The sequence below is a fragment of the Candoia aspera genome, chromosome 5 (genome assembly GCF_035149785.1).
Source record: "Candoia aspera isolate rCanAsp1 chromosome 5, rCanAsp1.hap2, whole genome shotgun sequence".
NCBI lineage: Eukaryota > Metazoa > Chordata > Lepidosauria > Squamata > Boidae > Candoia > Candoia aspera.
In genome coordinates this window covers 97,127,799-97,142,886 of record NC_086157.1, presented here as the reverse complement: position 1 = coordinate 97,142,886, position 15,088 = coordinate 97,127,799, and the positions used below count along the sequence as shown (strand labels likewise).

The following is a 15,088-nucleotide window of genomic DNA, read 5'->3' as shown; positions in this document are numbered from 1 at the left end:
CATATAGGCTACAGAATTTAATAAATTAATTCTCCATTTCTAGCAGATTTGGCTGCAAAGTGAAGTTTGGAAATGTGGGGGAAGGGACAGTGATCATTGTGTCAGAAGGTAGGACGTGGCTCAGATACACTAGCAAAAGCAGAATTCAGTAAAATAATTGAACATATAACTTGTTTAAACATAATCATATATACAGCACTGAATCCAGCTTTTCTAACCAAAAAAATCAATTTTTAAATAACACATATAGCCTCAATTCAAGTAATACAGACTTCCTTCAAATATCTCTAGTCTTTCATTTCTTTAACAGTACAACCACAATCTTTGGATTTTAATTTCCAGTCCAAAGTACAATTAGGAATTTCACTTGACAAATAACATTCACATTTAAAGCAATGTTATTAGGAAAAAAAGTTTAAATAAATGTATTTTATACTTTAATTAGAAAACCAAATTTTTATGAAACTGTTAAAATTACTATTTTAGATCAAATATAATGTTTATGTTTTTTAATTTAACAATGTTAATTGGCAAATTTATGTATAAAGGTCAATGATTCATTAAACAATTTTTAAGGTTTTACCCTAAAACACTGAGCACAGTCGACAATGTCAGTATTTTAAAATACCAATCTAAACACAAATAAAGTGATAAAAGCTGTTTAAAGAAAGAGCTCAGCTTCAATAGCAGCAGGCTCACTAGACAGACATAAAATCTGAAATCTATCTCAGGTTTCAATGGCATTTTTTCGGTGTCAGTACCAAGGAGGGTTCTTTGGCCCCAGGGAATGTCAGCCCATGGTAAAATAGTAAGTATTCAGCTGAGTTACCACCAGCATGGTGACTATTCATTTCAGAGTCTGTTCATTCAGAGCAATACATAAGCTACTGCATTAAAAACCATTCCCCTCCCCCCATCGTACTCCAAAACTTAACGTTATAACCACGGGTTGTGTGTATGTGTGCATAATATGTACATATGTATTTGTGTATCTCCCAAATATAACAGAAGGATAAATTATCCTTTATGATCTGGTGCTGGGACCAAACTCCATCGGTACCATGAAGCCATCTGAAAAATACTGTAACAAATCAAGAATGTAAGGGAAGTTAATTCTAGTAAAGGTGGATATGCACATTTCTGGCCCACTTATCTAGGTACTGGATCTGTTCAGCTGACGTGGATATCCAACAAATCAAAACATGGCAGACACCTGCCTCCTCCATTACTGATGCTCTTGCAATCAGAAACTGCTCTATCTTGTTTTCATCTTAGAAATAATGCAATCCATTCCGGTTCTAAAGGACTGGAGGTAAGGTCGAGCTATTTAGTTTTGCTGGCAGTAGGGCTTGTACAATCCTACCTAATGAGCTACATGGGGAACTCAACAGAAAGAGGAAAAGAGAGAAAATGACCCATTTAGGGGTAAGAAATTTTCTTCAATGCAATCTGTATGATGCTTGAATGCTAAAACACAGTATTATATTAAGATAACTGCATTTTTAATAAACTCAAAAGCCTCTGCTCTTTTATGCATTTGATTTTTAAATTACGTTTACAATTTAACATTTGTTATTAAAATGTCGTAAATACCACTGGTGATCTGACACTGCATTATTGTTAGAAACCCTAGTTGAGAAATGCTTAGTTCACATCTTTCCTGAAACATAAATGTGATAAATTGTGACCAACTATCACAATCTCAGCTCCCTACATGTGATATAATATTGACCGTACGAAATTTCACAATGCAATAAATGGAAAGTTGAACATGATAAGACGTAAATAAATTCTATGTCTTATCAGATTCAACTTTTTAAAAAAAAATTGCAGTGTCATTCCATTTGGCAGTTATCTCCAATATTCTAAATACTGTATATAGCCTCTTCCTTCCTCACATTAGGATTCATATTCAGAAAGCTGGCATCCTTTCACATTCTTATATCAATCCATTAAAATTGTTACCTTTTACGTGTAGCATTTCAAGCAACTGTATCCCCATTATGTCCTTTCCCGTCCACACTTTTCAAGTTTATTTAAGGAGATGGCGTATTTGACTAAGTCAAAAGACTTGCTGAAAGAGAGATATAGTCTGTTGATGGTATTCCCTTTTTGACCAAATCACTCGTTTTATGATGAAAGGGAACAAAGTTGATTGGATACAATTATTTGTCATACTTCCACGATTTTCTAATACATCTATATGACAATTGCTTTAATTTTATTGCAGCAGGTATTCTCCCTTTATGTCAAGAGCACTTTGCAAAACATTCAAATTCTTTTCTTTTTAAAAAATAGGGAACAAGTATGAATAATATTACCTATTTATTAAATATATTTCCATTCCAGTCTTACACATATACCCATTGCAGTACTACCCTTTCAGGATTAGCAAAAAAGATGTAGAGGTGCAAAAAAGTGTAAGAAACAATAAAAAAAATTAAAGGGATGAGAGATGTAAAAGGTAATGAAACATAGCTAAAACTTGCTTACACCAATATTATTCATTTCTTGCAAACCATCTTTGCTTCTACATATCCATACACTACTTCTTACACTACCTTTGTTCTCACTTTTTTTCAAGATTTCAACTCTATTCCATCACAGATTTCCCAGTTTTTCTCCTCCTCTTGACCCATTCATGCTTCCTTCAAATATTTGTTTTCCAATTCAATCCTCATTCAGTTCTCTTTATATGCCCAAACCATTTAGCATATTTCTTATATAATGGTTCATTTTTGTATTCAATCCACACTTATTCTGCAGCCCTTCATTCTTGATCCTTTTTGTTTTATGTTACACACCTAAATACACCATTCCTATGCATTCAACTTACTTTTATATTTCTTCTGACATACGTGATTCTTACTTCCATACAACAGAATAAGTAGAAGCACGCTCCTCTTATACACAGTTCCATGTCAAACCATTTCTTGAAGCATTCAATTTTTTCTCATGCATGCTGATGTTGTTCTTACTGCAAACCGAAACCAACCTTCAAGACCACAGTCATACAAATCATTCTGTAATTCAAGCCTATTCACTTCTATCAGAAGTTTCCCTACATCAGCAAGTATACAATAATCTTTCTTATATTCATATATCTCAATGACCTGCTAAAGAGCAAAACTCTGATCTCCACACTTCCTGCCTGGCATGAACTCCCCAACTTCTACTAAGGTTCATCTCCCATACCTTTTAATTAGAATTCTGCCAAACACCTCCCAAGGCACACTTTAAAAACCCAATCCCCTTGCAATATTTGCATTTAACTCTTTTCATCAGTTTTTCTTTGGTGTAGCATTTATAGCATTAATTTCAATTCCACTAGTTAGCATATCATTAACATCCTCACATTTCTGTTTTTTATTCTACTCACTGCTTGTTTGGCCCTTTTCATCTACCCCCAAACAGTTTTTTATTTCTATCAAAATTGCTCTGTATTTTCTTTGCCAATTTTAACCATAATTCCTTATTCTTTTGACCACTTTCCCTCCAACTTTTGTCTCTATAAACACTATATATTATCTTTCACTCATCCTTATATTTTCCAGTGACCATTCTCTAACACACCTGTGTTCCACATCCACCATCTTCTTTGCTTCATTATTCTATGAAGCATCCTTTTTCCTATTCCCCATTAGATTAATTTAATGCACTTCTCTGGCACTTTGTAACATATTTCTTCCAAGCAGCTTCTACATTATCTTTCTTTATGTTCACTTTCTGTTCACTTTAGTGGAAGATTAATCTATTTTCTAATACGTTTTCAAACTGGATTTGTACTTTCTCTTAGCACAACTGTTTTACTTTCACTTTAGTTTCTGCCACTTCTTTCCCTCGTTCACATACAGAACTCGTATTATGCACTAATTTTCTTTTTTCATTCTTTTATGATAAACAATCAAATCAATCACATCTTCAGATTACTATTTATCCATTTACAAAGCATATGTACAAAACATTTATGCTTAAACCATGCATTTGAAATCAGTATTTCTTTAAGTACATACATACCAGTCCCACACAGTCATTCATTCTCAGGTTTTCAAATGGCCCAATCACCTCCTCTGTATTTCTTGCCTTGTCCCTACCCATCCATTCATATCCCCTACCAGAACAATTAATTTGGACTGTATTTACCCCAGAAAGTTGCAATGTTTTCCCAACATTCATCCTGGTTCTTATTCTTGGACATAACATGCAACTAATGCTAGCCCGAGGATTCCTACTTGCATTTATCTTCACCACAATGTATATCACATACATTCTTACTTTCTGACCTCCAGTTTGGCCTTTTTGTTCATATTTAAACCTATACTTCTCTCCCCTACATGTATCTATTACACCTTCTCTTTTCTTTCAGTTGCACAGACACAAAACACATTGATTTTTCGTTCATTCACTTCTATATTTGTGATTATAGAACATCCCAAAGCAATTTACAATAAGCATAACAACTTCCAAAATGGAACAGTTAGGGCAAGTCTACAGATTACAGTTAACTACGTATCTAAATAGGAGATGCTTTAATTTGGATTCCTTCACTGAGCAAGGCATAAATGGCCTATTCCAACTTTAAGATTCTGTGAAATGGGGAATCCTGCTCAGTTAAGCCTAATGTGCATTTAATGCACAGATGTGTGAAATGATCATTTGAAAAAGCTAAAAATGCTATCTGATAAATGTATTATCTAGCTTTATATTTACACATTGATTTAAATTGTCTTGCTATTCTTTCTGATACACTTTGGATGAAAATAGAACTATCCTATGTATGTAATGCCAAAGTTCAGGGATAAGTTAGAGTGCAACCTTCCATATGCTGTACAACTGGCTAAACTGTATGTTTGTAAAAGAGACACTGTACTTACCCTGCTTATTTATTTTGTACCTCTTCATTTCACGTTTATCTTTCTATTCATTTTCACTAAAAAAATTACATTTCTTGTACAATTAATCCCTAATTTTGGTCAGAGTAATGCCTTTATATTGTGTTCGTATATTTATATTTTTTAGAAGAAATAATGCAAAATATACTGCACAATCATACATTCCTTTACTGTATAATATACTTGAAATATGCCTCTTTAATGTTGTGGTTTTATCTGTGGTCCTCTAATCTTCTTCTACCTCAGGACTCCTAATGTTTTTAAGCCAGTTGGCACATCAGATATTTTGAGAAAATACTGAGGATGCACAAAGAAAACAGCTGTTGTGGGGCCTGCCAATCTTAGGGTACTTATCATAGCAGCTATGACCTTATCATCGATTTACCAGAAAAAAACTCATGAGTTTTCCTTGCCATGGTCCTAGGTATTTTCTACCGATTCAGTTTAATTTCATCTTTGCTTTACAAAAAGAGCAGTGAACTGCAGCCATTCACATGAAATAGGCATTCTTGGGGAAAAAGATAAATCTGTAAGTTTTCTGCTACGGACTAAGGGAGGTGTCTGCAAACCCAGTGGTGCTAAGTTGTATCTTAAGAAACAATGCTCAAATATTCTGACAAAGAAGTATGCTGTTATGTAAGACACTTAAAAGCTTTGGATCCCTGTGCGACTGCCTTATTTTAAAATTTCAGAAAATATTTTTCTGTACCTATATATTCAATATTGAATATTTCAGTATTTCAAATCTCATCTGATTATTGTAAAATGTGCATAAAATTACCTAATACAACAGCAGAACAGAAAAGCATATTCCACTGTTGTGGCCTCTATAAAAAAAGAAAGAAGTACTCTATAAACTGGAAATATACACAATTTTCCACATGGAAAGGAACATTTTGTATTCTCTCACTTTAATTAATAGAAGAAAGAACAGTATAAGGCTCGAAGAAATATGACCTTAAGAGCTAAGTTTACTGCTTTGTACTGTTTAAAACTAAATTATCAATAATGAGCAGAAGTACTCATTCAAATACTTCCAATTTACATAATGTGTAATCAACTTACAACACAGATGTTCAAGTGCCACAGACACAAGAAGCTTCTGGAATGTCTAACCAAAAGCAAGCAGTCATATATGGCCCATGAGTCAATGTTACATCTTGATACCTCCTTCTTGTCCAATCCATTGCATTAGCCTTGTTTGGTAACAGGACTACAGAAAATTTCAACACATGGGAACAGAACACATGGTTTCTGAAATAAGGAGTTCATCAGAACACATTGTTTGCTTAAGTCACAGTTATTAAAAAGGTTGGGCCAATATTTTGAAACTGGAAGCTGGCTTTTATTTTGGACAGTTATCTGAATTAAACGAGTCAAAAGAAACACGATGAATTTCATCTCAACATAATTTGTATTCAATAAGCAAGGAAGAACATAGTTTAATTCCAAATATTCAAAACATCTGAGTAGCTAGTCAAAACAACAATTCAGAAATAACATGAGCCAAGTTCTACACCATGAAAAAAATAATTTTGTAGAAGTTGGTAAAAATATATACAATTATGCCCTTACACTAACATCCTTTTCTCCATAAAATGGCAGGCAGCAAAGTGTAAGTTAGGCAAAGGAAAACATCTGACACAATGTTGTACCTAGTGAACTACGAATTACCTGAGAGATCTGGTTAGCAGTGCCATTGCAACAAGTGCTGTACGCTGAGTCTCAGGAAGGCTGTGCTCGCAGCTAATAGATTCTGTGTCAGTCACTGTGACTAAATAAAGAACTGCCTTTTTATAATTAAGAACATTTTCTATTTTAGCTGTTTAATTTTTTTGTGGCTTTCCTTGAATTAGGTGCCACTTATGTAGATTGGGGCAGTCTATCAGTATTATTTATAAATAAATGTTAATATAAACATTTTTGTGAGTTAGAAAATGAGGCTTTAAACTGTTTTCAATGTATAAATAATTGAAAGATAACATTGTTTTTAGCTTCTCACCTGTGTACACTTCATAAAGATGTATAAAAAATTAAAAAACCTTTTATCAAGCGCTTTGCTTATAACATTTGCGAATACAAAAGCAGAGCTTTAAAATACCTATTTAAAACCTGATAAAGCAAGTATATCCAGTAACAGAAATGTCTGAATAGATCTTGACATAAGACACTTTACAGTTATATTCTGTTAACATAGGAAAAACAAGAAAATTTGTGAGTCCAACTTACATGTTTAAAAGGTAATGGGCAGACAATTTTAAGACCCTTTCTGATGCTTCCAAAAATGCCTAATGGGAGACAAGAATCTGCCCCTAAACATTTCACCAATATGATCTTCTACCAGACCACCCTACCCACCATTTTGCTCATTGTTCCTTAATGACAGTCAAAATGAACTTCTTTGGGATATGAAAAGGAAGAAGTCAGGAAACCCTTGTTAGACAAACAGCATTCTGTTAATTCTTGTCTTAATTCAATGTGAAAATAAGGCACTTTCTGGTATATCACATAATGTTCATAGCTATTAGATTTTTAAAATAAAATATGTGTTATTTATTTATGGTCTATACTATGTAACATAGGCATTTTTACTTTCAAATTTGATGAAAATATGAAATGTATTTTTTCCCCCTGAACACTGATAAAGTATCATGTTGAAAGAAACTGAATATTTTAGAAGAAGAAACTTTTAACTAAAAGATATTTTTCCCCAAATGGTGCCACTAGAAACAATCATGTATCAGTAAAACAACTGGTTTGGAAAAATAATTTAAACAAGCATAGCATTTTTGCATTTCATGAATATTTGGTATATTTTGACATGAAATCACACCTACAATATAAGTTACATTTTACATACAATTTTTGATATTTATTCTACTTTATTTATGAAGTTTTGATAGTTCTAGAATTACAGAGTTGCAAAGAAATGAATCAAATGACACAGTGGATGAAGGGAACCTAATACTAATACTCCTCTAAAAATGCTCATATATACTATTGCTGCAGTGAAGCTTTCCAACTGAGATGAAAATAAATATAGAGATAAATCCTATGGCTTATATTGAAATAGTCTAATTGTAACGGTGCAAAGAAGTAATTTCTTGTTCTTACAAAAATACATAGCTGAATCCAAGAATCCTCAGTGACTTACAGATGGCATAATATTGGAAAACAAAATATCTGACCGACAAAAAGAAGCAAGCCTTGAGTTTTCTTGTGTACAGTATCAACATTTAAACACACAATTTTCCATTCAGCAGGACAGCATGAATTCAAATTATATTGGAACTCTTTTCACATCCATGTAATCTTACCTTTAATTGCAGCAGACACTGGGATAAGCCTAATTCCACTTCCAAAACAGAGACAGCAGGTTTAACTTCGTAAGCCACGCCATACATGTGCAAGAATGTCAGGGAAAGGAGAGGCTGTTTGCCATTGCAGAATGTTATGGATTAGTTTTGTTCACACTGTACTCCTATACTCTATAGTCCTCTGTTAAAAGAATATCTAATAAGAATAAATTTATGGTTTAATTCATAGGTAATTGAACATAGGATAATTGTATAAAAGGATATTATATTTTGAACTTTTCACTTAATGTGCGAAGAAAGAAAGGTCATAGGAACATCTAAAGATTTGAGACACCACTATGAATACAAAGGATACATTAGAGTATTTAACATAACAGAGAAATGTAATTATTGTCCTGAGCTATACCTCCTCTGAAGTATCCTCTGTTAAACATTAAAAACCCTTTACATTGGACATGGTAAACTATTCCTTTGGCTAAAATAGGAAATGTGCTAGATTTCCTTGAACTCTGTTACCCCCTCACAGTGAGATGAGGTTTTTCAATTTAAGTATCTGCAGCACAATGCATGCCTAAATATGTAGAATACTTAATAATGCCTTTTTAGATATTACTTGGAAGCAAAACGAGTTGACAATATGAAAACATTTAATAACTTCCTGGTCAATATATTTGATTCCCTATTTTTTAAATATACCAAACTGCTGAAACTATTGTCAGCTAATGATCTAAGATGCAATTTTCAGACCGACAAAAAGTCTAAAACCCTCTTTGGAACTATGGTTCTGCAGTACCATGATCTACAATATGATCTATGATATGAGCCTCATATAAATCCTATTAGCTATTTTAGCTACAGTATTCGATATCTCCTTTAGCAGCAAATGCATCAATTTGGAGGTATTTGGGCACACTCCTCTTTAAAGATCTCCTTCAACTCATTGGTATTTCTGGGTTGCCCTAAATAACTGTTCAGTTCATGTCATGCTACAGTATTTCAGTTGGGTTAAGGTCAGGACTTTGGCTTGGCCATTTAAAAATGTGAAATTTCTTCTGCTTCAGCCTTTTTATTATAGATTTGCGTGTTTCAGACTGCCTATGTTGCAAGGCCTATATTTGTTCAATGCGGGTCTGACATTCTCCTGTAGAATCTGCTGTACAATCCAAAATCCACTTTTCCTCTTATCATCACAAGATGTCTGGGTCCTGAGGTTGAAAAGCAGCCTAAACCATGGTATTCTCACCACCATGCTTTATGTTTGGGATAATGTTTTGTTGGAATGCAGTGTTTCATTATCTCTAAACACAGCCTTTCTTTCATGGCAAAATTTTTCACTTTACTCTCAACTGTTCAAGGAATACATTCCAATAGCCTGCTGAATCATGCAGATAGTTTTTGACAAATGTGAGATGCATGACAATGTGCTTTCTGAAAAGCAATGTTTTCCTTAGCATCCTCCTGTACACATCACTCTTACTCAGTTATTTCCTCATCTTGGACTTCTGAGGAAGGGCATGAATACCCCGTAGATATTTGCCATTATCCAGTGGTATTTGGTGATTGTTCCTGGGAAGAAAAACAGTGATTCTGCATTTTCTTCAATTACACACTATCAGACTGATGATGGATTGGAGGCCAAAGTCTTTGGTAATGGTTTTGTTAGTACTTGCCATTTTCAGGTTTATCAACAACCCTTTTCCTGAGTTCAGCAGAGATCCCCTTTGATCGTAACATGATTTAGTTTCACAAATCTGTATGTTGTACAGCAAACTTCAAAGGAGATCACCAATGTGGGGTTTTTTATGGGGATGACCACTCAATATCACATCTGATTCAAGTTACTCCCTTGAGAGTAGTATCTTACAATTTCCTAAATTTTCCAATAAAGAAATTAATGCTGGCTTAACGCATTTAATAAAGGCTCCCGTAATACACTGTTTCAGGTGTTTAATCAGAATCTGTTTACCTATTAACAGGAATTAGATGAAGCCCAGATCACACTAAACATCAGAGTACTTCAGGATTACAGATCATTCTAAATTTCTCACACCACTGTAACTTGAAACAGACATACTGCTGCATCAAATGTTGACATCTTATTTTTCTTTCAAATTAGTCACATACTGCCATAATTTTCTAATACTTTAAAATCTGAAACAAAAACGAGTTAATAATATTGAATAAACTGAAATAGTTAAGACTTTGTGTAACTTTAGATCTACTTCAGCTCAATTTGTAGGCCGTATTCTTTATATTCAACATGGTATAAATACAACAGCACAGCCCCTATGAGTTCACAGAAGCAGTATGTCCAATGTAACTTCTGAGAATTTCAAAGTTTCCCAGAAAGCTACCTTATGCAGAATCAGAGAACTGGCCCATCTAACTTAATTCTTATATGATCTGCTTTGCAGCAGCTCTTCCAAATTTCCACAGGGAGTCATTCATGCTTCTAGCTGGTGATGCTGAAAATTAACCTATCTTCCATATTGAAAACATGTATCGACCATTAAACTTTGTTTCTCTGAATCACTAAACATAATTTTGCTGAAGCCACAGAATTTTTAACCTACCTGAATTTCAGTATATTACAAAAGCAACTGAAATTACTCAAAACGTTTTTAACATCTATAGGTTACACGTTTTCTGAATCAGCAAGGTTACGAAATTAAAGATTGTGCATTAAAATCTGTTCATTAAAATTATCACAGTGCTGACTAGCTCTAGAAACCAAGTTCATGATCAAGGGCTGCTGCAGAGCTAAATGGAGCAATGCAGAACAATTATATACAGGTAGTCCTCACTTACCAACCATTCATTCAACAACAATTCTAAGTTACGACAGAGCTGAAAAAGGGGATTTACAATGGTCCTCAAAGTTGTGGTTGTTGCAGGGTCCCTGTAGTCACATGATTGTGATTTGGGTGCTTGGCAACCAGCACATATTTACAACAGTCAGTGTCCCAAAGTCATGTGATCATCATTTGTGATCTTCACAGCTGGCTTCCAGCAAGGAAAGTCAATGGGGAAGCCAGCAGGAAGTAGCAAGTTGCAGTCACATGACATCACACTTAACGACCCACGGTGATTCACTTAACAACCAAAGCCAGAACTGGCATCATAAGCTGGGCATGGTCACTTCTCACTTTACAACCACATCGCTTAGCGACAGTTGCCAGTCCCAATTGTGGTTGGTAAGTGAGGACTACCTATACACCACAGCAATCACTGCTGCTTCCATCTTTTTGCAACCATAGTTTATAGAGCATCTTACAGTAAATAAAACGTAAATTCTCTGGTTACATTTTGCAGATAGGAAGTTTATTCAAAGATAAGCCACCAAGACTTGTGTTTTAAGTGATCACAAAATATCCAACAGTCATCTACTTTACAGAATAGCTAGGAAATATTTAATGTGCAAATCTTCTTTGTTACAGTACTGAAAGTAATTGCCAGAGGTAGTAGAATCTAATTGTGAAGATATTCTATGCAAATGTATTATCCAATCAGTAAAATTATACATATTCTAATTCCAAAGCTTATATTTAATTATTCAATGCATGTGGTAATATTCCACATACAAAATATTACTGTCTTGGTTTGAAAACAGGAGGCCATGATTTCCTGTCATATGGGTGAGCATTATATTAATTCAAATACTCTGAGAGAGAAAAAAAGGCTTCCATTACCAACTTCAACCACAGTTCCTTGTTACAAATTTAACTATAGCTAATTAAAAATTAGAAGCTATTCATCTCCTTCTGTGTGGAAAGAGAAGTTGAAAACTATTTTTGCTTGTAACATCTGAGACTACCATTGCTTCGCAAGCTGTCCCCCGCCCCCCTGCTGGAAAAATTCAGATATGGAAGTTAAAACCTTATCTTCACCTAACAGCAAAACAAGATGCTAAACTTTGTTTTGATGGAAAAATGTATATTCGATCCAATTCAATGTTTTAATCAGTAAAGGATTTCCTATTCATTTCTATTTGACAAATGACACTTTACTTCCAATGAATTTCCTCACACCAGAAATAATTTGCTCTTACTGATATATAACTTAACAGAATTTATCCAGTTCATAGTTCTTTTTCCTAAGGCTAGTATGAATATAATTGAGCACCAAAAGACTGACTTCTTGCATGCATGTTAACATTTTTTTTTACAGACAACTAAAATTAGTACACAAAATCTGTCATTCTATTTTTTCTTCTTCTTGCAGAGGCTGAGGCTGTATCTTCCAACTGAGTTTCTAAGGAATAGAGTTGGTCTGATAAAATCGTTTTTCCCTAGCAATTTTTACCATGTATTGTCCCATCCTGAAGAGGAGCAGAACAGCGACATTAAAGTAGGTGTATTTTACATTCCTGTTCAAACATGAGAAAATTGTTGTAGTAATGATGATAAAGATAATAATGCCATTATGATCAGGTTTACTTTATTAGCCAATATTGAAAAAGTTCGTTTTTAAACCACTATGAAACTTATACACAAGAGTTTGATTAAGAATAATACCTAGTTATTATACTGAGTGTTTATCAGAGATGTATCTTGGTTCAGAGAAATCAAACACCAAAATTAGCCCAGCATTAACTATATATATGTACGTACGTACGTATGTATATAATCTTTCTCTTCATGAATACTGGATCTGTATCTTATATATCTGATAGAAATCATTTAAATTTGGGCAACCACTTTCCTACAAATTATCTGCAGCTTATTTTATGAGAGTATGATAGTACCAATAATATAAACTTCAGATAGTAGAAAAATATTCTGAACTTTTTAAAACATCAGTTCACAAAGCAGTCTAAGAAACTTACTAAATAATTATATAGATAAAATCAATTATCCAAGGCAATTACAGAAATAAGAGCTGAGCCAAGGATATACAATTATTTAGTTTCAAATGTTTCCAACTTTTTTTTTTTGCATTATCCTATGTCCATGTATGTTTGAGAATATTTTTACATACATACATACAAATGTAAAAATGAATATATTTTTAACATGTTTTCCCCAAAACTCTTATTACTGAATGCAACTTTTTATTTTTATTTTATCAATTTTTCTAATTGGGGGGGTATGGATGCTTTGCACCAAAATATGCCTTTGCCTACCATATAAATATGCACATGCTCATTTTTCTCTATTACACTTAATTTGTACACATATTAAGTACATTTTATGTACTTAATGTGTACTGGGCATCTGCAAGATAAAATCCCTCGGATCTGTTCCAAGTTGGATTCCATGCATGAGGCATGATCCGTGGAAATGCCTGGGGAACGTACTTACCTGGTTATCTGGGAACAGTTTGATCCTGTTGGACCCAAGGAAGTGGACAGGATCCTCCGGACTATAAATGCCACCACTGGTCAATTAGATCCATGCCCCTCCTGGCTGGTAAAAGCAGCTCGGGAGATGATGTGTGGTTGGATCCAGGAGATGGTAAATTCATCCTTGGGAGAGGGGGTGTTCCCAGCTGCCTTTAAGGAGGCGCTGGTGCACCCCCTCCCCAGAAACCATCGCTGGACCCTACTGTGCTGGACAATTTCTGCCCAGTCTCCCACCTCCCCTTCTTAGGGAAGGTGGTTGAGAAAGTGGTGGCGTTGCAACTCGAGGATTCTGGATGGAACAGATTATCTAGACCCCTTTCAGTCAGGTTTCAGGCCCAGGTATGGGACGGAAAAAGCATTGGTCACACTTAGGATCTCTGGTGGGAGCAGGATGGGGGCAGTACATACATCCTTGCTCTTCTTGACCTCAGCGGCTTTTGATACCATCAACCATGGTATCCTTTTGGGGCAGCTCAGGGAGTTGCAGGTGGGTGGTGTGGGTCTGCGCTGGTTCACCTCCTTCCTCCAGGCCAATCCCAATCAGTGTTGATAGAGAGAGAGGGGCCCGGCCCACAGCCCCTCCTTCGTGAGGTGCCGCAGGGTTCAGTACTCTCCTCGCTCTTCAACATCTACATGAAACTACTGGATGAGATCATCTGTCACTACAGGATGAGGTACCATTAATATGCAGATGATACCCAACTATACATCTCCATCCCGGGTGATGTAAGTGATGCTGTGACCACCCTTTCTCGGTGCCTGGAGGCTGTAACGGCATGGATGGGGAACAACAGGCTTCAGCTGAACCCTAGTACGATGGAATGGCTGTGGGTTGGGGGCTTCTCTGCATCCGGAAACTTACCATCTTTAGTTCTGGATGGGGTAGCCCTGCCCCAGACAGACCTGGTGTGGAATCTGGAGGTCCTCCTGGACTCACGACTCCTGCTCAAAGAGCAGGTGGCAGTCGTGGCTAGGAGAGCCTTTGCTCAAGTTCATGTTGTGTGACAGTTATGCCCCTTCCTGGATCGAGAGGCCCTCTGATCAGTCACGCATGCCCTAGTCATCTCCTATATAGACTACTGTCCAGAATGCGGCCGCATGGGCAATTTTAGGTGCCCCAAGGTCAGCACACGTAACACCTCTGCTGAGAGCAGTGCATCTGGTACCGGTTTGCTTCCGGGTCCAATTCAAGGTGTTGGCTATCACCTTTAAAGCCCTACGTGGCATGGGTCCAGGCTACCTGAGGGCCTCTCTCTTCCCCATTACATTGACCAGTCCCACCCAGTCAGGCAGAGGGGACATGTTACGGACCCCGTCCATGAGCGAATGTTGATTGGCGGGGTCCAGGAAGCAGGCCTTCTCTGCCGTGGCCCCCACCCTTAGGAACAGTCTTCCCCCAGAGGTGAGGTATGCCCCCTCTCCTGACCTTCCGGAAAAAGTTAAAGACCTGGCTCTGCCATCTCGCTTGGGGCAGGAAGGAGGGTAGTCAATCTTGGGGGTGGCTAGTGCCTTAAAGTGGTTTTCATATACGTGTGAAC

The 15,088-nt window shown here is 35.9% G+C and overlaps 1 protein-coding gene across 4 annotated transcripts in view; it reads right to left on the bottom strand.

Annotated features, from left to right (window-relative positions):
* PSPC1 (paraspeckle component 1) overlaps positions 1–15,088 on the bottom strand; it is a 67,251-nt gene that overhangs the window by 5,272 nt on the left and 46,891 nt on the right. Inside the window, exon 7 of one of the 4 annotated variants that reach the window (XR_010068104.1) lies at positions 1,966–2,074. The exons of the other annotated variants lie outside the window; for them this stretch is intronic. The gene's annotated coding sequence lies outside the window, so the exon portion shown is untranslated. The remainder of the gene's footprint in view (positions 1–1,965; positions 2,075–15,088) is intronic. 4 annotated transcript variants of the gene reach the window in all.